This window comes from Heterodontus francisci, chromosome 23, assembly GCF_036365525.1.
Source record: "Heterodontus francisci isolate sHetFra1 chromosome 23, sHetFra1.hap1, whole genome shotgun sequence".
Lineage (NCBI taxonomy): Eukaryota > Metazoa > Chordata > Chondrichthyes > Heterodontiformes > Heterodontidae > Heterodontus > Heterodontus francisci.
The window spans coordinates 39,585,855-39,611,771 of record NC_090393.1 but is presented as its reverse complement, the minus strand read 5'-3'; the positions used below and the strand labels follow the sequence as shown (position 1 = coordinate 39,611,771).

The 25,917-nt window shown below is 40.8% G+C and overlaps 1 protein-coding gene across 9 annotated transcripts in view; it reads left to right on the top strand.

The window, feature by feature from the left end:
• rbm19 (RNA binding motif protein 19) overlaps window positions 1-25,917 on the top strand; it is a 308,924-nt gene that overhangs the window by 122,343 nt on the left and 160,664 nt on the right. The gene's annotated exons all lie outside the window — the stretch shown is intronic.

Genomic DNA, 25,917 nt, shown 5'->3' with positions numbered 1-25,917 from the left:
AGAGTGATAGAAGTTTGGAACACTCTTCCATAAATGGTCAATTGTTGATTTTAAATCTGAGAATGATAGATTTTTCTTACCTGAAAGTATTAAGGGATGTAGGGTAATGACAATATATGAAGTTAGGTCGCAGATCAAGCATGATCTCATTGAATGGCAGAACAGGCTTGAAGGAATAAATGGCGTACTCGTATTCCTATTTGAGACAACAACTTATGTGTACATCCTCAAATTCATTCTACTTTATTTGCAACTCATGGTGTGGCCTCTACACTGGGTGACTAAATGCAGATTAGGTGATTGCTGAGCATCTCCACTCTGTCCTCAAGTGCAACTCCTAACTGTGGCTTGCCACTTCAACACTCCCTCCCATTCCCACTCTGGCTTCTGTTATTGACCTTCCGGTGAAGCTCAATGTAAACTTCAAGAATAATATCTTTCTTTTAAATGCCCTGCAAATTTCTGGACTGCACATTGGCTTCAATAACTTCAGCTATAGCCTTATTTACAAGCCTGTTTCAATTTCGTTCTTGACCCCAGGTTTTCTTTCTCTCCAATTTTCTCTTACTTCTCCAGGTCTCCCACTATGCTTTAATGTTTCAGTGCTTCTGTCCAATACTTGATTGAGACGATCTGGAATATCATGCCGTTCATATTTTTCCCTGGATTTGTCTCATTAATAATTTGCTTCTCCCCTCGTGATCCAATTCTGACATTACCTTTGTTGTACTCGCCATAGGTGCTAACTGGCCTGCTTTCTGTTTCTAACATTTTCTGATTTGTTTCAGTTTTCCAGGAATGTCATATTTTGCTTTTGATTGTCAGTCGGGCTCGCAGTGTGGCGCATTTGCGCTGTTATGACCAGATGTGAAAGGTGTCTAGGGGTCTATTATTCTCTTCACCTGGTCTTATTGTAACAGTTTCATTTTAAACACTGTGTTTTGAGCTCTCCCTTTGTGAATCCTTGTTCACAACTTTCCAACTATAAGGCAAAGAAATGAGCACAAAGGCTTTCTTTGGTTTAAAGAAGAAAGATGAAATTTATTAAACCTTAAACTTTAATATGGTTCATGCCTACGGATATACGATGCGCCCACCCAATATGCACACGCGATATAAACATGCAGATAGGGACAGAAAAGAGCAGAAGAAAAGATAAGTAGAACAGTTTGAGGCAATACCTTGTTACTGCTTCTTGAGCTTGCTGTAGTCCTTGATTAACGATATGGTCTTACGTTTTGTTGGGGCCCAGTAGTCTTCATAAAACCTTGTTAATGTAGAAAACCTTTCTCTTTTTGAGTTTCATGTGTTTTCACAAGATTCAGTTCCATGGGAAGGAGATGGAAGCAGGCAGACAGGAGAGGCTGTAATTCTTGCTTCAGTTTCAGGAGAGTTCTTTACTCCATGAGCACGCGGCTTTGTCTCTTCAATTCCTTTGTTGGAAGTTCAAATTCTCCAACAGCCAGTTACTCATGTGATTAAAACTGGTCTGACCACTTCACTGCATTGGGGAAGCAACTGCTGAGTCCCCATTGTTTCAACATTGTCTGGTACTATGCAAATGTCCTTCCAGTCAGGGCTTGCAATTTTAAGTTTTTGTTCAGTGGCAAAATAACGTGTGCCTCAGTCTTGACAAGTGGGGGGTTTGCCCGACCGCGTACTGGAAGCTACATATATTAATACAAAGGGCTCTGTTCTTTGCAGACAGACAGAACATTGCACCTGTTTCAGCTCAGCAAAATAAGTGACAGCCATTCGCTGGTTCATTCCTCAGGGCAATGCCTTGACCAATCAGAGTCAAGCTGCCTGGTTTAAATTTCAAACAAAGCTTGGCAGTTAACTGTCAGTCACCATAAACTGGTGCATTCTCCATGGCAACACCTTTATCAATCACAGTCCACTTCCCAACCAATCAGCACTCTCTTCTCATATAGTATAAATTTGTTGCTTTCCCTTACATTGGTACTCTTGCAAATTGTTCTGATGAGTGCAAAATGAAAAGTTTCGACAAAATGTCTCTGTTTTCAGCAATAATTAATTAGTTATTTAAATCTCAATCAGGATGGCAGTGCAGGTGATGTGTTGCAGCTGCAGTAGGTGGGAGCTCATGACACCAGTGTGATCCACGGAAAACATGTCTGCAGTAAGTTTCTGCAGCTCGTGGAGCTTTGACGCAGAGTCAGTGAGCTGGAGGCTGAGTTACAGACACTGTGATGTATCAGGGAGGGTGGAAAGTTACCTGGACACTTTGTTCCAGAAGGCAGTCACCCCAATAAGAGAGGGTCTTCTGATTTGGTCAGTGGTCAGACACAGGAGGGTGTGACTGCAAGTGAGGCAAGTAAGGGGATCGAGAAAACAGAATGAAGGAGGCTCAGCCCTTGCAATTGTCCAACAGATTTGAGGTTCTTTTATATGGATGAGAGCGAGGGCTGCAGGGTGAAGCAAACTGACCATGACACTATGGCACAGGAAGCCATTCAAGCGGGGGAGTAAATAAGAATGTAGTGGTAATGGGGACAGTATAGTCAGGGGGTAGACACAGTTCTCAGCAGCCAAGTGCGAGAGTCCAGAAAGCTGTGTTGCCTGCCCAGTGCCAAGCTTCGGGACATCTGCTCAGGGCTGGAGAGGAACTTGCAATGGCAGGGGGAGGATCCAATTGTCATGGTCCATGTAGGTACCAATGACATAGATAGGACTAGGAAAGAGGTTCTGCATAGTGATTCTGAGCAGCTGGGGCTATAAAATACAGAACCTCAAAGGTAATAATCTCTGGGTTATTACCTGAACCATGAACAAATTGGCATAGGGTAAATAAGATTAGACAGTTAAATACATGGCTCAAAGATTGGTGTGGGAGAAATGGGTTTCGATTCATGGGCATTGGCACCAGTACTGGGAAAAGTGGGAGCTGTACCGTTGGGAATGGTTTACACCGGAACCGTGCTGGGATCAGTGTTCTGACAAGTCGTATAACTAGGGCAGTAGTGAGAGCTTTAAACTGAACAGTAGGGGCAAGGGATCAAGTGAGGGAAGAGTGTGATCTCTTAGAGAGAAGAAGGCAAGAGAGCAAGATAACAATAAGGATAATGATAATCAGGGTGTGACAGGAAAGGACTGTGTACAAACTCGAGTGAGCCAGCAGATAAGACTATTGGTTATGAACTAACGGAGTGGCGGGAGGGTTCAGGAGAGGTGAGATTTAGAAATTCAAAGAGAGAGGCCAAGGCATCGGAACAGTATAGCGTTGTGGGTAAAGACAGGTGGAATGGGACAGAGTGTTTTAACAGAAATTGTATATCAGCAAATAAAGTCATTAAAGGGAATAGAAGCAAATAAATTAAATTAAAGGTTCTGCGCGAAGTTTCTGCAATAAGATAGATGAACTAGTGGTACAAATAGAGGTATATGATTTAGATCTAATTGCCATTACAGAGACATGGTTACATGGTGATCAAGGTTGAGAAATAAATATTCCAGGGTGTACACACTATTTTGGAAAGACAGACAGCATAATAAAGGAGGAGGGGTAGCACTGATGGTAAAGGATGACATAAGGGCATTAGTGAGAAAGGATCTGGCCTCAGACGATCATGAAGTAGAATCATTGTGGGTGGAAATAAGGAATAGCAAGAATTAGAAAACGCTGGTTGGAGTAGTTTATAGGCCCTCTATCAGTAGTTATATTGTTGGACAGAGCATTCAACAAGAAATTGTTGGAATAAAAGCAAAATACTGCAGATGTTAGAAATCTGACATAAAAACAAAAAGTGCTGGAAATACTCAGCAGGTCTGGCAGCATCTGTGGAGAGAGAAGCAGTGTTAACGTTTCAGTTCAGTGACCTTTCATCAGAACTCATCTGAAGCAACGAGCGGGCATAAACAGGGCATTTTCACGTAGGCAGGCACAAAATAGTGGAATGCCGCAAGGATCAGTGCTGGGCCCTCAGCTATTTGCAATCTATATTAATGGCTTAGATTAAGTAATGTATCTAAGTTTGCTGATGATACAAAGGTAGGTGAAAAGGTAAGCTGTGGGGTGGACACAGAGGCTGCAAAGAGATATAGACAGTTTAAGTGAGTGGGCAACAAGATGGAGTATAATGTAGGGAAGTATGAAGTTATGCACTTCGGTCGTAAGAATAGAAAAGCAGAATATTTTTTAAAGGGTGTGTAACTTGTAAGTGTCGATGTTCAAAGAGACTTGGGTGCGCTTGTACAAGGAACGCAGAAAGTTAACATGCAGGTACAGCAAGCAATTAGGAAGGCAAATGGCATGCTGGCCTTTATTGCAAGGGGATTGGAGTACAAGAACAAGGAAGTATGAAGGAGATGGTGGCGTAGCGGTAATGTCATTGGGCTACTAATCTAGAGGCTCAGGTTAATGTCCTGGGGACATGAGTTCAAGTTCCACCATGGCAGCTGGTGGAATTTAAATTCAATTAATTAAAATTAAAAATCTGGAATTAAAAGTCAGTCTCAGCAATGGTGATTGTTGTAAAACCCATCTGGTTCACTAATGTCCTTTAGGGGAGGAAATCTGCTGTCCTTACCAGGTCTAGCCTACCTGTGACTCCAGACCCACAGCAATGTGGTTGACACTTAATTGCCCTCTGAAATGGCCTGGCAAGGAACTCAGTTGTCAAGGGCAATTAGGGATGGGCAACAAATGCTGGCTTTGCCAGCGATGCCCACATCACATGAAAGAATAAAGAAAATTGTACAGGGTTTTGGTGAGACCACATCTGAAATACTGTGTGCAGTTTTGGTCTCCACATTTTAAAAAAGTATATACTTGCACTGGAGGCAGTGCAGCGAAGGTTCTCTAAATTGGTCCCTGGGATGAGGGAGTTGTCTTATGATAGGCTAAGTAAATTGGGCCTGTATTCTCTGGAGTTCAGAAGAATGAGAGGTGATCTCATTGAAGGGAATAGAGTAGACACTGAGATTATTTCCGCTGGTTGGGGAATCTAAAGCACCGGGGCACAATCTCAGGATAAGGGGCTGATCGTTTAGGACTGAGATGAGGAGAAATTACTTCACTCAAAGGGTTGTGAATCTTTGGAATTCTCTACCCCAGAGGGTTATGGTTGCACCATCGTTGAATACATTTAAGGCTGGGATAGTCAGATTTTTGGACTCTCAGGGAATCAAGGGCTATGGCGAGCAGGCAGGAAAGTGGAGTTGAATCCTAAGATCAGCCATGATCATCTGAATGGCGGAGCAGGCTCAATGGACCATATGGTCTACTCCTGCTCCTATTTCTTGTGTTCTTGTGAAGAAATATGCAGGCAAATTAGGAAAGTGAGTAAAAAAAAAAATCCTGCAATTTCAACTAGGCTAAAATTAATTGGCCAGAGATAGTAGATAAAGGGGATAAGGTAGCGGAGTTCCTACACTCTGTACAAGACTCCTTTCTAACCTGGTATGTAAAAAGCCCAACAAGGGAGGATTTGCTATTGGATCTAGTAATGGGGAATGAAACAGAACTGATAAGAAAAGTAAAAGTAAGGAAACATCAAGGCAATAGTGACCATAATATATGGTTAGGATCATATTTGAGGAGGATATAAGTATGTCAAAGACCATGGAGAAAAGCTGATTTTGAGGGGCTGAGACTAGAACTTGGGTAAACAAAATGATCAACAATATTGGCAAACGATGATGTAGAACAACAATGGGAAGCATTTAAAACAGTGTTCATATCTTTTAGGAAAGGAAAAAACAGACAAAGGGATGACAATAGAGGTCTTTAAAATTATGAAAGGTTTTGATAGCGTAGACACAGAGACTGTTTCCAGCTGTGGAGAAGTGCAAAACTAGAGAGCGTCAATAGAAGATGGTCACCAAGAAATCAAGTAGGGCATTCAGAAGAAAGGTTTTTACCTAGGAGTGTGCTGAGAATGTGGAACTCGCTATCACAGAGAGTTGTTGAGGCAAGTCATATTTAAGGGAAAGATAGATGAGGGAGAAGGGGATAGAAGGTTATGCTGCTAGAGTTAGAAGAGGGAGGTTAAGAGGCTCAAGTGGAGCATAAGTGCTACCATACATTGGTTGGGCTGAATGGTTATCTGTGCTGTATATTCTATGTAATTCTGTATAAATGATTGAATTAAGAGAAGCTTACACCTTTTGTTGGGCTAAGGTACATTTCAAGCTACATTAAAGGGTTCATTACGGATGTTAGCAAGGTCTGCGTTATTCTAGTACTAAGTATTGATCATTGACCAGATCTTTATACAGAGGTTAGGGATGGCAAGGAAAGTGAGTTGTATGAGCACTGGGTGTAAGCATATTTAGGGGAGGGTGCTGATATGGGAAGTTGGGTCTCTGGTTAAATGCATGGTCTGAGATCTCATTGGCTTCGGAGAGGATGGGCTGAGTTGGGTCCCAATGATGGTCAGAGGTGGGTCTTAAGAAGAATCTTAAAATAGGAGAAGGGGGTTGAAAAGCAGTTTAGGGAAGGAATTCTGGTGCTTGGGACCTGGCTGCTGTTGGTGGGGCAAAATGTATGTGGTTCATGCATAAGAGGCAGGAGTTGGTGGAATGCAGAGTTCTAGGGCAGTTGTAGGGCTGTAGGAGGTTAGAGACGGAGTGTTAGGAACATGAAGGGAATTAAAGGACAAGAATTTTGAATTGGAGTATATTGGGGCATCTGGAGCTAACATCGGTTACTTAAAGTGAAGGTAATAGGTGAATATGATTTGATGGGGGATAAAATACAGGCACCAGATTTTGACACAGCTGGAGTTTATGGAGATTGGGAGGTTGACCAGGAGTGCATTGGAATTGTTGTTGATTGGAGGTGACAAAGTCATGGATGAGGGTTTCAACAGGAGATGAATTGAAGTGGGTGATGTTACAGTGGTGGAACAAGGTGTCCTTTATAGAGTCATAGAGAGATACAGCACAGAAACAGGCCCAACGAGTCCGCGCTGACCATCAACCACCCATCTATACTAATCCTACATTAATCCCATTTTCCCTCTCACATCCCCACCTTCCCTCAATTCTCCTACCACCTACCTACACTAGGGGCAATTTTTACAATGGCCAATTTACCTATCAACCTGTAAGTCTTTGGCATGTGGGAGGAAACTGGAGCACCCGGAGGAAACCCACGTGGTCACAGGGAGAACTTGCAAACTCCACACAGGCAGTACCCAGAACCGAACCCAGGTCGCTGGAGATGTGAGACTGCAGTGCTAGCCACTGTGCCGCCCATAATGGATAAGATATGGTGGTGGAAATTCAACTCGAGGTTAAATAGAATGCTGAAGTTGCCAACAGTCTGGTTCAACCTGAGAAAGTGGCTGGAGAGGGGAGATGGCATCAATGGAGAGGGCATGGAGATAAAAGCGGGAGCCAAAGATGATGGTTTTGGTCTTCCCAGTATTTAACTGGAGAAAGCTGTGGCTTATACAGAATTGCATGTCTGACAAGCTGTCTGATCTGCACCATTATAGTGGAGGAGTCGAGGGAGGTGGCGGAGAGGTAGAGCTCGGTATTGTCAGCATGGAAACTTGGTCCCATGTCTTCCAGTGATGTCACTGAGAGCCGCATGTATGTGAGAAAGAAGCAGGGGCAAAGAATAGAATAGTTCCTTTGGTATTCCAACGGTAATAGTTGGGGGTGGGAAGAGAAGTTACTGCTAGGAAGTATCTGGCTACAATTGGATGGACAAGAATGGAGCCAAGAGATGCAGTCCTGCTAAGTTGGACAGTGGATTAGAAGAGCTGTTGAAGGAGGATTGTGTGGTCAACTGTGTTGATGGCTACAGAGAGGTTGAGAGGATCGGGGGCTGGTGCACCACAGCCACTAATGCCATTGTGATTTTGGTTAGAGCCTATTTTTGTTGTGGCACCTGATTTGAGGTATTCAAGCACTAATTGTGGGAAAGATGGACACAGATTTGGGAGTTCCAACATGTTCAAGAACTTTATAGAGAGGAAAAGGAGGTTAGAGACAGTCTGGTAGTTTGCAAGGGCTGAGGGATTGAAGGTAGATCTTTTGAGCAGGGAGGGATGATGATGGCAGATTTGGAAGTTGGCGGGGTAGTTCTTACGAGGGAACTGAATACATCAAAATGATCAGAGAGGGCCTTGTCTGATAGACACCACAGAAGTAAAGAGTCTATTGGGTTAGATTTTCTCTTTATTAAGAGCAACTCAAGTAGAGTATGATCTTTGGCTGACATCAGGCCAATCAGCATGATATTAAGATATTTATTATGCATGACAGTGGTGCTCTCTTCCAAGCCCATACCAGTTTCTTATGATTAGGTTTTTTTTGGACAATTGTAGACCTATTTACAGGCCAAAGCTGCAAGTGGGGGCAGCACTTTGTGATAGGCAGAGGCTGTGCCTAAAATGTAAACCTGTCTATCTCTGTCTATTTGTCAACTTGGCTCAGTAGAAGTAATATCCTCTCATGAGTTATAAAGTTTTGAATTCTGGAACAGTTCCAGGACATTAAGCTGACATTCCAGTGCAGTACTAAAAGACTGCTGCATTGATGGAAGCACGAGATGAGATGTTAAACATTTGCCTGTTCAGGTGAACATAAAAGAAACCACGGCTCTATTTGTACAAGAGCAGTGAGTTTTCAAAGTGTCTTGGTTAATACTTATTGCTCAAGTCACACAAAGATGGATTAATGGTTATTTTTTCTCGTTTCTGGTTGTGGGACCTTGCTTGACTTCCAAATTGTCTACTTCAAAAGTAATTCACAGGATTTGACAGCACTATGTAAATGCAAGCTTTATCTTTCTGTCTCAGATTTTCAAATTATTGCATGGGCTGATAGAAAGGTAGTTGGGTTATGGATGAATTGATGTTTGTGTACTGTGGAGCTCAGGAGCTGACTGAAATAGTTGGAGAAGTTGAGCCTGGAAGAGGCAATGGTGTAAATGACAATTTCAGCAGCGGTGGGCTTGAAGTAAGGATGGAATAGAGTTACAAAGCTGAAAATATGTTGTCTTGGCAATAGATCATATGTGTAATTTAAAGATCAGCTTAGGGTCTAGTGGGATACCAAAGATGTGCAATATCTGATTCAATTGGAGCAAGCAGTCATGAAAGGGATTGGAATCAAAGGCAAGGATACAAAATTTGTGATGAGAACAAAAAACGGATGCCTTGTTACCATGTTTAGCTGGAGGAAATGCAGGCTCAGTTATATTGTCCAGATTTTTTGTCTTTGTTTAGGAAAATACGATTTAAAAAGAGGTGTCATGCACTTAAGATGCTTGTATCATCCACATGCAGTCACTCATGAATGAGAGATGGGAAGAAAAATGCAGCAAAATAGATGGGATTGTACAAAATTATTTTTTAAATGTTATGCCCAGATGTAGCTGGTCTCAGCCAGTTAAATTGACAAACCTGTCATAGCATTCCAAAAGTGATTTGCTGGCATTTAAATGGAGGCACTGTGGCGCAATGGGCGGCACTGTGGCGCAGTGGTTAGCACCGCAGCCTCACAGCTGCAGGGACCCGGGTTCAATACTGGGTACTGTCTGTGCGGGGTTTGCAAGTTCTCCCTGTGACCGCGTGGGTTTTCGCTGGGTGCTCCGGTTTCCTCCCACAGCCAAAAACTTGCAGGTGACAGGTAAATTGGCCATTGTAAATTGCCCCTAGTGTAGGTAGGTGGTAGTGAATATGGGATTACTGTAGGGTTAGTATCAATGGGTGGTTGTTGGTCAGCACAGACTCGGTGGGCCGAAGGGCCTGTTTCAGTGCTGTATCTCTAAAAAAAAATAATAAAAAATAGGGATTTTAGAGATTGCATTTAAAACACTGTTTTGACAGTATTATAGCTTTTAGCCCTTTTGTGGGCATAATCTTGTACCTTGGTTTTGGTGGTTCTGTTTGCAACGATGGATTATAACTGGTTTTTCATTTAACGTGTAACTACAAAAGATGTACAGTTGAATGCAATATTTTAATGTAGCAGGTGTACCAGAATTATCTAGTTCTAATTAGAACAACAAGGTGATGAAATTTGCTCCACTCAGTCCGAAAGCATGACCCTGAGTTTCCAGTTGCTTGCCATTTCAACACTCCCCCCTGCTCTCATGCCAACATTTCTGTCTTTGGCCTGCTCCAGTGTTCCAGTGAACATCAATGCAAGCTCGAAGAGCAACACCCGATATTGCACTCTACAGCCTTGCAGACTGAACATTGAGTTCAATAACTTCAGAGCATGACTGGCCTTTTTTTTTAATGTTTTATTTTTTAACCATGTGCCTGCATTTCATACTCATTATTCTGCTATTAACACTCTCTCTGGACTGATGCTTTGTCTTTCACCACAACCATTAACACACTCTTTGCCTTTGTCCCACAACAGCTTTGTTATTTAATGTCTCCTGCCCTCTGCCCGATCAAACACCTTCCCCTTTGTTCTCTCCCCCCACCCCCCCCCCCCCACCTCCACTTGCTTAAAACCTAATTCTTTTCTAACCTTTACCAGTTCTGATGAAAGGTCACAGACTTGAAACATTAACTTTGCCTCTGTCTCCACAGATGCTGCCAGACCTGCTGAGTATTTCCAGCACTTTTTGTTTTTATTATAGATGAAATTTGCCTGTCTGTTAGAACAAGTACAACAAAAAGTTAAACATTTTGAGTGCTTTATTGAACATTGTCTTTTTTTTTCTCTTTGCCTCTCTTTCTCCACTGTAACTAGAATAAATTCACTTGTAAAAGATAAGAGCCTAGTTAGCGTGTAATTAAAGAACAGGAGGAGTGACTAGTGCCTTTGTGTATTATGTTTGTGGAATGTAACTGCAGAATATTTTTTCATCAAAGGTCGACAACAATTGAATTTCTATTACAACCTGATATCAGAGAAGTATGTTTATATTAAGTAGTTGTCGAAGTCTTATTTCAGAAATTCCCAAGTCCAAGTCAACGCTCCTCGATGGGGATGTCTTATGCACTCCATTATGGAGGAATAATGGGAACCCATTGCTGCAGTTGGGTATTAAAATTAGATTTTTTTTTTTAAATGACAACTGCTGGGCAAAATCAGATGTTTTTTTTTAACTGCCTTTTATCAAGTGGTAACTCAAAGCAGCCAATAGAAAATCTTAAACATCCTAGTGGGTGCTGAGGGCACAGAACAATATGGAGAATATCAGCTGGGATGTGAATAGACAAGCCAGAATGTCTGCATACAGAGGACAGAACACCGTGGTTAGTTTATTTTTTGGATTGTTCTTTTGCTGTTTCATAAGTATTAAGTGGTAGCAACTCCTGTGATATCATTCCATGAAAGCCTTGTCAAGAATAATGAAGCAAACCACAGCTGCAATTTTGAGGAGGATGAATTCAACAGAGTATGTCATCTCACCTACTCCATTATCGTTCATGACTTTAGCTGTTTATATAAAAAAAGTAGCAGCAAAATGAATGAAAAGAGAAGTCAGTCCAATGAACTTGTGATCCTTCCTCCGGAGAAAAAAGGCCATTTATTCACAGTAATCCTCAATTGGGGAGAACTGAACATACTGTTATGGACAGGTGACAGATGATTGGGATGGTTCCTCCTTTTCTACCTCTCAACTGAGAGACTGTTTTTTTTAAAAAGGTGTTTTTTTAACACAGGAATACTTTAATTATCAAGAACAGACAAATTAACAGGTTTTCTCATAAATTTAAAAAGAAAGATAAATGTTTATTATACAGCACCCAAAATATACATAACAGCACACCCACTGTCGCACTCATACAGATGCACACACACTCAAGAAAATTTAGAGATTATAAAGTCTGATGATTTGTAAAGAATTCTCTGTTAAACTTGCTTTTCCCTGGGTTGAAGACTTGAAACAGTGCAGACCTGTAATCTTTTCCCTTATTCACTGAAAAAAGACTTGGGAGGTTCAGGAGGATGGATGCGCTGTTGCAGACTGCTCTTGTTATATTCTAGCCAAAGGTCAATGGCGAAGTCCTGGTAAGATTTCTCAGGTAGGGAGTTCAAGGCCAACTCCAGTCTCTACTTACATGTAGTTTAAAGATAGTGGTCGTAGGCCGGATTCTTCCTCTTTGCTGGAATAGAAGGAATCCTCAATTTTGAACTAATAACTGAATTAACCAACATTGATTCCACTCCGATTGTTCCAGAGCGTACTGCCACAATCCTTTCTCCTGATGGGTCAGTTTGAATCCAGGGCATGTTGGCGCGCCTCACGTCTGTTTGGGTCTGTTTTATAAGTTCATTATTTCTCCTTGCATGAGTGTGACAATACCGGCATCATATTTGTGAAGAATAAACACAATGTTATATTTTACATGTACAATAGGCATTCATGGCATTTCAGTAACATGAAAGTCGAGATTCAAATTAACTTAATTTGTACATACAAATTGGGTCAAATTAACATTCTCCATGAGCATTCTCTCAGCAGAACTAATGTATTGGAGCTTCATAAAGACTGGATATGCAATCGATCGAGTTTTAAATAAAAATATATGATCTATATTAGTAACATTTTATCCTTCCTACTTTTATACAGTGCCAAATTAAAATGAGCAACAATATGTTCTACAATGCATCTTATTTTAAAATCAAGGAAGGGTATACTGTTAAGAAATACCATTATTACAACAGGCCTTATAGTAATCAATAATTCTGTAATTATATGTATGATTCCAAATTTGTTAATAACGTAATACGTTATTGTAGTCTTTTATTGGCTCTGTATTAATCTGTTTAATTGTATAGATTACTTTATGGCACTCTTCATCATAGTTATGTAAAAACTTAATTCTGTTTGTCATTTTGAAGACAGTACATATAACAGGCCAGGTAGCTATTTTAACATTGCAAATTAAATAAAATGTATTTTTAATGTTCTACCTTTACCTCTAACAAAGACATTATTGCATATTATAATAAAACTGCAGAGAGCCTCCAACTTCATTGTTAAATCAGTAATTTAAGGGTTTCACTTCTGTTCCCTAGTTCATCAAATTTATAGCTGTTTCAGTCTAGTTCATAAGTGATCCATTTTTATGAAGTATTTCCTTGTAATTGTATTGATTACTGGAAGTTTATTATTATGCCATTCTAATTATTTTAACGTGACACAGAAATGTTAAGGTCCGTAAATTGTTTATGATCTGAAAAATAGCAATTGTGGCTTGTATACAATGTATACAGATTAAAGTTGGAAAGCACAGCTTTATTTGTGTTTTGTGTAGTCATATTAAGTAGCCATTTGGTTATGCAAAATATAGAACCACATAAAAAGGAATAGATTTTTATGTGTGTCTGGTAGATTACTTATTCAAGGAAATTAAGCATTATCATTTGGTACTGAGTAAGGGAGATCAAGTGGAGAGGAAATGTACCTTGCAACAATAATTGGCCTCCTGATCTTGTATATCCAACAAATGATGCTCTTAGCTACAGTCTGACATAAAAGTCAAATTCTTGTGTTCCTATTTGAAATTCACCATCATTCATCAATAGATGTCCTATTTAACCCTGAACTGAGGTTCCAGCCCCATATCCTCTCCATCACCAAAACTGCTTGCTTCCACCTTGAAAAACACCTGTCTCATCTAATCTGTTGCTGAAACCCTCATTCATAAGAACATAAGAAATAGGAGCAGGAGTAGGGCATTCAGCCCTTCAAGCCTGCTTCGACATTCAATTAGATCACGTTTAATCTACTTAAAAACCATTTTCCTGCACTATCCCCATATCCCTTGATGTTTTTAATGTGTAGGAATATATCGAACTCAGTGTTGGACATACTCAAGTACTGAGTCTCCACTGCCCTCTGGGGCAGAGAATTCCAAAGATTCACCACCTTCTGAGTGAAGAAAGTCCTCCTCATCTCAGTCTTAAATGGCCTGCCCCTTATTCTGAGACTGTGTCCCCTGGTTCTAGATTCCCCAGCCAGGAGAAACATCCTTCCTGCATCTACCCTGTCGAGCCCTGGAAGAGTTTTGTATGTTTGAATGAGATAACCTCCCATTCTTCTAAACTCCAGAGAATAAAAGCCCAGTCTATTTAATCGTTCTTCATAGGACAATCCCTCCATCCCAGGTATTAGTTTGGTGAACCTTTTTTGCACTCCCTCTATGACAAGTATATCTTTCCTTGAGGTAAGGAGACCAAAACTGCACACAGTACTCCAGGTGTGACCTTGCCAAGGCTCTATGTAATTTCAGTAAGATATCTTTACTCCTATACTCAAATCCTTTTGTAATAAAGGCCAAAATTCCCTTTGCCTTCTTAATTGCTTGCTGTACCTGCTTGTTAGCGTTCAGTGACTTATGAACAAGGATACCCAAGTCCCTTTGAATTTCAACACTTCCCAGCCTCTCACCATATAGGAAATACTCCTTATTTCTGTTTTTCCTACCAAAGCAGATAATCTCACATTTCTCTGCATTGTATTCCATTTGCCAAATTTTTGCCCACTCACTTAGCCTCTCCAGATCTCCTTGAAGTCCCTTTGCATCCTCCTCACAACTCTCACTTCCATCTACTTTTGTCATCTGCAAACTTGGAAATATTACATTTAATCCTCATATCTAAATCATTGATGTAGATTGTGAATATCTGGGGCCCAAGCACTGATCCTTGCGGTACAGAATCACAGAATTGTACCCCACTAGTCACAGCCTGTCAACATGAAAATGACCCATTTATTTCTACTCTGTTTTCTGTCTGTTAACGAGTTCTCAATCTATGCCAGTATATATTCTGCCGCCCCCGCCCCCCCCCCCCCCCCCCCCCAATCCTATATGCTTTAATTTTGTTTACTAACCGCTTGTGTGGGACCTTACCAGAAGCTTTCTGAAAATCTAAATATACCACATCGTCAAAAAATTCCAGGTTTGTGAAACATGATTTCCCTTTCATAAATCCATGTTAACTCTGCCCAATCCTGTGGGCATTATTTTCTAAGTATCCTGTTAATCATTCTAGCATTATCCCTACAACTTGTGTTAAACTAACAGGTTGATTAGTTCCCCGTTTTCTCTCTTTCTTAAATAATGGGGTTACATTTGCTATCTTCCAGTCTGCAGGAACCATTCCAGAGCCTTTTGAATTTTGAAACATGACCACCAATGCCTCTACTATCTCTACAGCCACCTCTTTCAACACTCTGGGATGTAGATCACAAGGTCCATGGGATTCATCTACTTTAAGCCCCATTAATTTCTCTAGCACTTTTGTTTTTTACTAATAATATCTTGCAGTTCCTCATTTACACTAGTCCCTTGATTCTTCATTATTTTTGGGAAGTTTTTAGTATTTTTCTTCATGAAGACATACATGAAGTATTTATTTAGTTTCTCTGCCATTTCCTTATTCCGCATCGAGTTCTCCTGACTCCGATTGTAATGGCCCCACATTTATTTTTGCTCAACTTTTCCTTTTTACATACCTATAGAAGCTTTTACAGTCCATTTTTATGTGTCTCGCTAGATTACTCTGTCTGTTTTCCCTTTCTTAATCTTTTTCATGGTCCTCCTTTGCAGAATTCTAAAATGCACCCAATCCTCAGGCTTACCTTTTTTTTTTAACAACTTTGATTGCCTCTTCCTTTGCTCTAATACAATCCTTTTGTTAGCCACAGTTGGAACATATTCCTTGCTGGACTTTTGTGCTTTTAAGGAATGTATTTTTCTTGTAAACTATGTATTAGTTCTTTAAATGTTAGTCATTGCCTGTCTACCGTCAGACTCTTAATGTAGTTTCCTAACTACCATAGCCAATTTGCCCCTCATACCTTCATAGTTGCCTTTGGTTAGATTTAAGACCCTAGTTTCTGATTGAACTACATCACTTTAAAACAATGTAAGATTCTCCACAACATTAGTACTAATGAAGTTTACCCAGTCTATATGTAGGTTGAAATCCCCCATGATTACTGTATTCCCCTTGTTACCTGCACCTCAAATTTCCTGATTTATACTATGATTTACATTACCACTGCCATTTGGTGGCCTGTAAACAACTCCCACCAATGTTTTCTGCCCCTTGCTGTTTCTTGGTTTCACCAAAACTAATTCTATGTCTTGATCTTTAGAATTAAGGTAATCTCTCACTATAGTACTAATGCCCTCTTTAATTTACAGAGCTACCCCACCACCTTTTCCCAGCTTCCTGACCTTCCTGAATGTCATGTACCCTTAGATATTCAGGTCCGAGCTTTCATTTCCTTGTAGCCATATCTCTGTAATGGCTAACAGGTCATGCATGTGAATTTCTATTTGAGCTGACAATTCATCTGTTTTATTGTGAATGTTGCAGGCATTCCGATACAGAGCCCTTAATTCATTTTTTTTTTACTGTTTTTGTAAACTGGCCCTTTCTGCTGGCACACTCTTAAGTTTGCAATCACTGTCCTTTCCTGCCATACTCTGATGATCATACCTTTATTGCTACCTTGATCCTATTGCCTTGTCATTTCCCTTTAACTTACTCAATCTTCCCTGACATGATCCCGCCCCCCCCTGTATTTAGTTTAAAGCCCTCTCTACTTCCCTATTTATACGACTTGCTAGAACACTGGTCCCAGCACAGTTCAGGTGAAGTCTGTCCCAATGGTACAGCCCCCACTTTCCCCTGTACTGGTGCCAGTACCCCACGAACCGAAACCCAGCTCTCCTACACCAGTCTTTGAGCCACATATTCATCTCTCTAATCTTATTTACCTTATGCCAATTTGCACATGGCTCAGGTAATAATTCAGAGATTATTACCTTTGAGGTTCTGCTTTTTAACTTAGTGCCTAGCTCCTCATACTCCCTATGCAGAACGGCTTTCCTAGTGCTATCAATGTCGTTGGTACCTACATGGACCACAGATGCTGGTTCCTCCCCCTCCCACTGCAAGTTCCTCTCCAGTCCTGAGCAGATGTCTGTGGCACCGGACAGGCAACACAGCCTTCTGAACCCTTGCTCTTAGCTGCAGAGAACGGGGTGTATCCCCCTGACTGTACTGTCCCCTATTACCATTACATTCCTTTTAACTCCCCCTGCTTGAATGGTGCCATGGTCAGTCTGCTCATCCACACTGCAGCTCTCGCTGTTTTCCATACAAGCTGCAAGAGCCTCGAACGTTGCTGAGGCTCCTCCACTCCCATCTTCTCGATACCCTCATCTGCCTTACTCACAGTCACACCCTGACCACTGACTAAATCAGATGACCCTATCCTAAGTGGTGTGACTGCCTTCTGGAACCAAGTGTCCAGGTAACCTTCTCCCTCCCTGATGCATCGAAGTGCCTGCAGCTCGGCCTCCAACTCATTAACTGAGCCAAAGCTGCTCAAGCCGCGCACACTTAGTACAGCGAAGACCAAAGTACGGAAAGTCCTCATCAGGGAACTCCTCTTTGCTGACGATGCTGCATTAACATCTCACAATGAAGAGTGTCTGCAGAGTCTCATCGACAGGTTTGCGGCTGCCAGCAATGAATTTGGCCTAACCATCAGCCTCAGGAAAACGAACATCATGGGACAGGACGTCAGAAATGCTCCATCCATCAATATCGGCGACCACGCTCTGGAAGTGGTTCAAGAGTTCACCTACCTAGGTTCAACTATCACCAGTAACCTGTCTCTCGATGCAGAAATCAACAAGCGCATGGGAAAGGCTTCCACTGCTATGTCCAGACTGGCCAGGAGAGTGTGGGAAAATGGCGCACTGACACAGAACACAAAAGTCCGAGTGTATCAAGCCTGTGTCCTCAGTACCTTGCTCGACGGCAGCGAGGCCTGGACAACTTATGTCAGCCAAGAGCGACGTCTCAATTCATTCCATCTTCGCTGCCTCCAGAGAATCCTTGGCATCAGATGGCAGGACCATATCTCCAACACAGAAGTCCTCGATGCGGCCAACATCCCCAGCTTATACACCCTACTGAGACAGCGGCGCTTGAGATGGCTTGGCCATGTGAGCCGCATGGACGATGGCAGGATCCCCAAGGACACATTGTACAGCGAGCTCGCCACTGGTATCAGACCCACCGGCTATCCATGTCTCCGCTTTAAAGACATCTGCAAACGCGACATGAAGTCCTGTGGCATTGATCACAAGTCGTGGGAGTCAGTTGCCAGCGTTCGCCAGAGCTGGCGGGTAGCCATAAAGGCGGGACTAAAGTGTGGCGAGTCAAAGAGACTTAGCAGTTGGCAGGAAAAAAGACAGAAGCGCAAGGGGAGAGCCAATTGTGTAACAGCCCCGACAACCAATTTTTTCTGCAGCACCTGTGGAAGAGTCTGTCACTCTAGTATTGGCCTTTATAGCCACTCCAGTTGCTGCTCCACACACCACTGACCACCTCCAGGCGCTTACCCATTGTCTCCCGAGACAAGGAGGCCAAAGAAGGGAAAGAATACTCAACTGTTCCAGTACTCGTCTGGTTGGTCTCCATCTTCAACCCTCTAAGCTTGAGTTCATCCAAAACTCTGCCTCCCCTTAACATATCCTGATATCTCTGTATGTTGCTTGGTGTCAGTCTTTGTGCTTTGGGATGTTTTACTGCATTAAAATACTAAATAAATGCATGCTACTCTGAAGAAGTGTTTGTTTATGGCAACGTAAAAGCATTTTGTTCATGAGTCAATAAGTGTGTCGTTTTCTAGTTTTTCACAAATATAGGCCAGGATGCATGGCTAACTTTGGTAGAGTCTAGCTAATTTATGGCCTAGCGTTAGTCCACATTTTTGATTGTTAACAGCTACTCCTGTATTCTGCATCCATTAAATGTAGTGCCGAAGTGCAGTAGTGGACAGCAATTGAAGTTGGAAATAATTAATTTTGTTCTTAGCAATTAAGGGTGAGGCAGACTGTAAGATAAACAACGGGTAAGGGCAGGCGATTATGAAATAAAATACATCTATTCTAATATGTATACAACTTCATTAAATCATTTGAGCATCCAGATTTTAGTGCTGGCCTGGCATTTGTGAACCCCAGACATTCTTTGTATCCTATAGTGAGCAATATAGAAGGAATAAGGAATGCACCTGGCATTTTTTTATTTTTGTGTTTATAATGCCCCAAAGCACTTCCTGTGAGACAGCATATGACTTCCTCCTCATACTCTGTATAACACAATTTGCATCCATGCCATCTGTTTTTTTCCCCCTTTGGCAGTAAGTTGCTAAATCATGCTGTTCCCAGTGTTGCTCAGAAACGTAAAGAGGTCACTTATTGAGATGTGGAAGAAACAAGTCCAGAAAAAGACAGTTTTTTTCTTAAACAATAATGAGAGGCTTGGAAAAAACAATTGAAAAGGTGTTCTATCCATATGGAAACTGTGATGATGTTTGGAGTTTTTTTGTCCTGTTGCACAAAGAATAGCACCTTTTGTGACATATTCTGGTGCAATAAGCAACCTGTGGTATTGTTGCATAATAAGATGAGTAATCAGCAGATACTGACACCACATCAGTATGCATAAGAGACTTTAATACAGATTTTGTATGAACGCCAAAGTCTGTAAGCTTAGCAGAAAGCAATGTGTCCTCTTTCTCCAAAAATGCAGAAATTATGTACACTCTGTCCAGTCTTGGAGTATAGAGAACAAAAAGTACAGGATAAACTTTAAAACCAATGTGGGCAATGTGCAGAAGAGATATTAGTGTTGGATTCTTCAACTCACAAGCTGATGTATTTGTACTGTTTCCCCAGTAACAAGTGTGATGGAATCAGGGGATGCAAAGCTTTTTTTTTAAACCCAAACTGAGAGGAAAGCTAGAACGGAAGCTGAAGCTGGAAAAACAAATTCAGTTTTCCAGGGAAACTGACACTGGTTAGAATCAGAAAGAAGGAGACTAAGTACTCCCCAGTTAAGGCAGACCAAGCAGGAGTGGAGCGTCAGCAAGCAGAAGGAGTTGTAGACTGAATCCAGGAGCTGTTTCTGTTACTTAAAGTAACCAACAAACCAGACCCGGCCATACAGTGCACAGGTTGTCACTGAAGGACTCTGATAAAGGGAAGACTGGTTCCATGCCTTCAAGACTGTCGTGAGCTGAGCTGAGAAGGCTCTGGAGAAGTGCAGCTTGTAGAGAAGACCACACCCGTGGAGTTCTGATTGAGAGGGAACTGCTGTTGGAAGAACAACAGTGGCTAAATCCTTGAAGAAAGGAGCTGAAAATCTACCTGAGGACCTTCAGAGTTGTGAAGAACGGTGAGACTAATTGTTGCTATATATGCTGGATGGATTGTCCAGTGAAACCGTGAGACCTATCTCTGTTGTATCTGATAGCTAAGGTGTAATTTGTAATGTATATATTGACCGTGATCTGTCTGTTGCCTCATATATAATTTATGTTGATTTTGGTTTGAGTGTTAAAATATTTCTGAAAGTGAAATCTTGTTCGTTTGGTTTGGTTCCCAAATTGGGGTCAATTGGTGGTCTACACAGTGATCGTAACACAAGTTAAACTGTTTATCTAAAATTGGAATGGCTAGAAGCCATGGGAAACTGCACTTGGCATTAGTACCAGGTCACAATCCCGCAAATCCACAAAGTGTGACTAGAGAAAAAGAAACCATTTGGTTAACAAACTATATTTGGAATTGTGGTTTGGAAAATTCAGCTTGACTGTATACCTGAAGCTTAGAGATGAAGCCTTTTTATCCTGAAGCATTAATGACTAAGAGTTAATTGAAATTTGGAAGATTACATACGTTGATTGACTTTTCAAATTGTCAACATTCTGAATGCTGATAAATCGGTACGGATATAGTCAGAACAAACAAATTTTGATAAACATTAACAGTAAATCTATTTTGAAGAATGATTGCTGCAAAAACTTAATTCATGTATCACATGAGTAGTGGGATATGAAGTTGCTACATGAAAGATAATTTTCAAAGAATGAGGGAAAGCCTAATCAGGCAGATAATCTTCCTTAGTTCTCAATACAGTCCCCACTCTCTCTAGTGAATGTGTTAGCTCAAATGCAGTTAGTCTGTTACGTACATTGAACAGTTTGTATGCATCTATACAAAAGCAAAATACTGCAAAGTTGGAAACCTGAAATAAAAACCTAAATGCTGTAAATACTCAGTGGTTCGGCAGCAGCTGTGGATAGAGAAGCAGCATTCATGTTTTAGGTCAATGACCTTGTGTCAGAACCAAAAAAAATTAGAGATATAACAGGTTTGAAACAGGTACAGAGGCAAGAAAATGGGAGAGGTGGGTGATGGAAAGTGGGATAGATTAAATGGCAAAAGGGATGACGGTGCAAGGCAAAAGGAGATGGTAATGGGCAAGTAAAGAAACAAAAGATGGGTCTAGAGGAGGTGTAAGTGGGAGAAGCAGCATCATTGCCTGCAGCTGCTGCCTGGAAAAATGGGTGCGGTGGTTATAATCTGAAATTGTTGAACTCACTGTTGAGTCTGGAAGGCTGTTAAGTGCGTAATTGAAAGTTAAGGTGCTGTTCTGCGAACTTCCTTTGCGCTTCATGTATAGGACAGGGAGGTCAGAGTGGAAGTGGAGTGGAGAATTAAAGTTACAAGCAACCAGCAGCTTTGGGTCAAGCTTGCAGACAGAATGGAGGTGTTCCTCAAAGCGATCACTCAATTTGTATTTGGTTTCCCCAATGTAGAGGAGACTATATTTTGAGCAGCAAATACCGTATACTAACCTGAAAGAAGTACATCGGCTGTTTCACCAGGAAGGATTGTTTGGTGTGCAGGACAGTGTAAAGGGAGGAGGTAAATGGGCAGGTATTGCATCTCCTGCGCTGCATTGTTTTTAAACCTGACTGGAACATTTTTCCTCAAAACGATTTCAAAGTGTCCCATTTAAAGCCTGTTAATCACCACCATCGCTGACGGACCTAAACTATCCTGTATGAATCAAGTAGCGGGAGGTGCTACTGGAACTCGGTGCTGTATAGTTCTGACTTCTCATACTTTTTTCTGATGTGATATATGACATAGTTGTGTAATGTTCTGTGTGATTCTCATACTGACTGGACATGGCAAAGAATTATGAAATCCTCACTGGCGCTTCCATATTGATTTCTGTCCACATAGATTAGTCAACTTCATGCAGCTTCTCTTCAGATAAATTCCTCTGTGACTCCATGCCTGAAATAGCCAGTTCGCTTAACCAAGAGACTCACTGAAAACTGATTTCTGCCCCTAATAGCTGTCTTAACATGCTGTCAGCAGAAACTTTGTAATTGACAATAATGATAATGGCAAATGGTTTGTGCTATTTGCCTAATTTAAATGTGGGTGTGTTAAGTGGTGGATACTGTATATCAAGTTCTTAATGTATGTTAACATTGTTGTGGGGTGTTTTTGCATAATTAATGTGATGTTGAATCTCTTGAAGTGCCTGCATGACCACCTGAATTTGTGCTGTTAAGATGTGAAAGAGGATGATGCTGCTAGTATAGACATAAGCAAGATACTAATTGGCACAAAATGGTTTAATAATCTAAAGTTTTGTTTTAAAGTTATTTAAAATAAAATGTAACTGGAATTATGAGAAGGCTGTGACTCATAATGGGTTTCAAATGACATTCATTTTGAAGTACCGAGTCAATTATTCCCATGTCCAAATGTTTCTCTTATCCTCACTATTTTAAATGAATTATTTAAAAATCTTTTCTCCGTTTTCTCTCCTGCCAAAGATTATTATGAGCAATGCTTGGGTTTAGATTTTATTTTTCCACTTAACACTGTTGTAAATACAGTTAGAAAGTGTACATTGTTCCATATTCACTCAAGAAAATGTTTTTTTTTAAATTAACAAATGAAGATGGGAATGAAAGAGTTATTTAAACTTAGGTACACATGTTAATGTGACTTTCTGACTTGCTTCAAATTTGGAACCAATTTAAGGTTTACCATATCATTTTAATGTAATAAGATTAACTATTTAAAATTAAACTGAAGTGTCATAAGTGCCAAATCAATTACTTTTTTGGTAGTTCTGAATTCAAAATATGTGCTCTATCTCAGACTCATTATAGAGCTTTTTCTTCTGTGCTTATACTGGTGACCCCTGTGGCTGATTGTGATTTTTTCTTAAAGCTACATGACTAATGCTTTGTTCCTTCAGTCTAGCAGTGCCAATTTCATAATAGCAAGCATCTCTTGAAGCCTAACATTTGAATTTTCATTGTATTAAAGGTCATGAAAAAGGTGCAGAACAAAGTGGATTTACTGTGTTTGCATCTGTTTTGGTATCTCCTTTAACCTCTGCTTCAGCCACCCTTCTCGTATCTTCTATTAGATGTAATAAATCGGTCCTGTCATTACACAGATGTTGCACAGTTAGGGACATTCAGCTTATTTTTGAATGATTGTTCAGGGTGCTGGCACAGTCATGATATGCTTCACAGCGTATGCATAACCTTTCTGCTTAACTCTGATTTTCCTCCTTGAATATTGCATAGGCAGAATTTTGAAAGGGAACGTGCAGATTCATTTGTGGTTTTCATAATGCCAAATTTACACACTGTAGTGTTTCAGGAAATGCTGGAGATAAATGCTTGATCATGCTGGGTGCACTTGGTTAACACTGTATATAGTTTCAGGCTCTCTGTTGCTTATTAAGGGATTCATTACTGCAGATTCAGGGCTTACATTTCATTTTAGTCTAATATACAGAACGTGTTTATCTTTGGATAATGAGACTCAAAAAAAAAATTAGATATAATTAAAAATCAGGTGCATTGTACATGACCATAGCAGTATTTCTTAATATTACAAAGCAACCAAATCAGTCAAAAAGAGTACAATTAAATAAATCCATTGTTGGATATTTAGTGGGTAATTTGTGTTCTTTTCCCATTATAAGCTAAAATTTCTGATTTCTATTTTGTATAAAATCAGTAAATTTTGTGCTGGGTTTTGTTTGTAGACTACAATTGCTACTTTTGTATAAAATTAATGAAACTTGTATTTAATTTACTTGTAAAGATCTGAGTAGTTCTTCAAAAAAATAGAAAAGGAAGCAAATGATATTTCTGCAAGTCCTACTTTTTCTGGAACTGGCAATGTTTTTGTTGCCCTTAATTTGATATAAAACTGTCTGATTCATGTTCTTTCTCCTGGTTTGTTTATTGACTTAACTCATGAAAAATACCAGTTATTTATGCCTGCCTGTATCACTGCAGAATAAATTATTTTCTCTTTTCCATGTAGCAATATTTCGGCATGTTAAATGCTTGTGTTAGTTGTAGATTGGGATACAGTAAAGGAATACATTACATATAATCTTTATCGACTGAATAAAACTGCATAGAATTTGTTTGCTGAATAAACCCAATATTACACAGCCATCTATTTAAAAATGATGCCATGCAAATTAAGTTTTTGTTGGTTAAAGATTTGAAGTATTTGCCCTGAAACTAGTACCTTTTGCTTCCTCTGAGAAGGTTCAGTTGCTGCTGACCTTTAGTTCTCTCGCAGAATGTTTTGGGGAAGCATTGAAAGAATTCCAAGTTTGTACCAGTTGTTACAAGTCACAATAGGACAACTCAGCAATTCTACTTTTAAATAGTTATATATGGTTAACTTCAGCTCTATACTCCAGTTTTGTTCATAGGGACATTGCCTGTGTTAGTGAAGAGATGCAGAACTTAAGTCATTTTCAAATTGTTTACTGACCGATATTCTTAATTGAAATTGTGTTTCCCTTACTTGAATCTAGCAAAACTGCGAAACCCAAATTCAGATGTACATATAATTTATTATGTAATCAGCTGTTCTGTAGATACCTACTCCAATTTAGTTATGTCAGTTGCTCCCTTAAGAGTCCTAAGCATCTTATTTTTATGGGAGTTAACTTACACTGCACCATATTTACTTGAATGATGACATAATCGCGGGTGTGGGGTGGTCTTACCATTGGTTACTTTTGCAGCCTGCACTGGATATTCGTGTCTTTTGCACATGTACATAAGAAGGAGTAGGCCTGTCAGTCCTTCGAGCCTACTCTGCCTTTCAGTAAGATCACAGCTGATGTTCTACCTCAACTTCAATTTACCGGATTATCTCCATATCCTTTGATTCTCTTAGTATCCAATATCTGTCGACTGAGCATCCACAGCTCGCTGGGACAGAGAATTCGAAAGGTTCACAACTCTTCGCATGAAGAAATTTCTCTATATCTCAGTCTGAAATGGCTGAGCCCTTACTCTGAGACTGTGACCCTTAGTTCTAGACACCCCAGCCAAGGGAAACATCATCCCAGCGTCTACCTTGTCAAACTCCTTAAGAATTCTGTATGTTTCAATGAGATCTCCTTATGTTCTTCTAAACCTTGGGGAATATAGGCTGAGTCTACTCAGTTTCTTCTCTTAGGACGATTCCCTCATCTCAGAAATCATTCTAGCGCACCTTCATTGCACTCCCGCTAAGGCAAGGAGTAAGGGTAAAGAGACCAAAACTGTATGCAGTACTCTAGATGTGGTCTCAGCAAGGCCCTATATTCTTTGGCCTCCTTGTCTCAAGAGACGATGGGTAAGCGTCTAGAGGTGGTTTGTGGAGCAGCGCCTGGAGTGGCTATGAAGGCCAATTCTAGAGGGACAGACTCTTCAACAGGCGCTGCAGATAAAATTGGTTGTCGGGGCTGTTACACAGGTGGATCTCTCCTTACACTTCTGTCTTTTTTTCTGCCAACTGCTAAGTCTCTTCAGCTCGCCTTTCTTTAGCCCCACCTTTATAGCTGTCCGCCAGCTCTGGCGATCGCTGGCAAATGACTCCACGACTTGTGGTCAATGTCACAGGACGTCCTGTCACGTTTGCAGACATCTTTAAAGCGGAGACATGGACGGCCGGTGAGTCTGATACCAGTGACGAGCTCGTTGTGCAATACGTCCTTGGGGATCCTGCCATCTTCCATGCAGCTCACATGACCAAGCCATCTCAAGCGCCGCTGGCTCAGTAGGGCTTATATGCTGGGGATGTTGGCTTC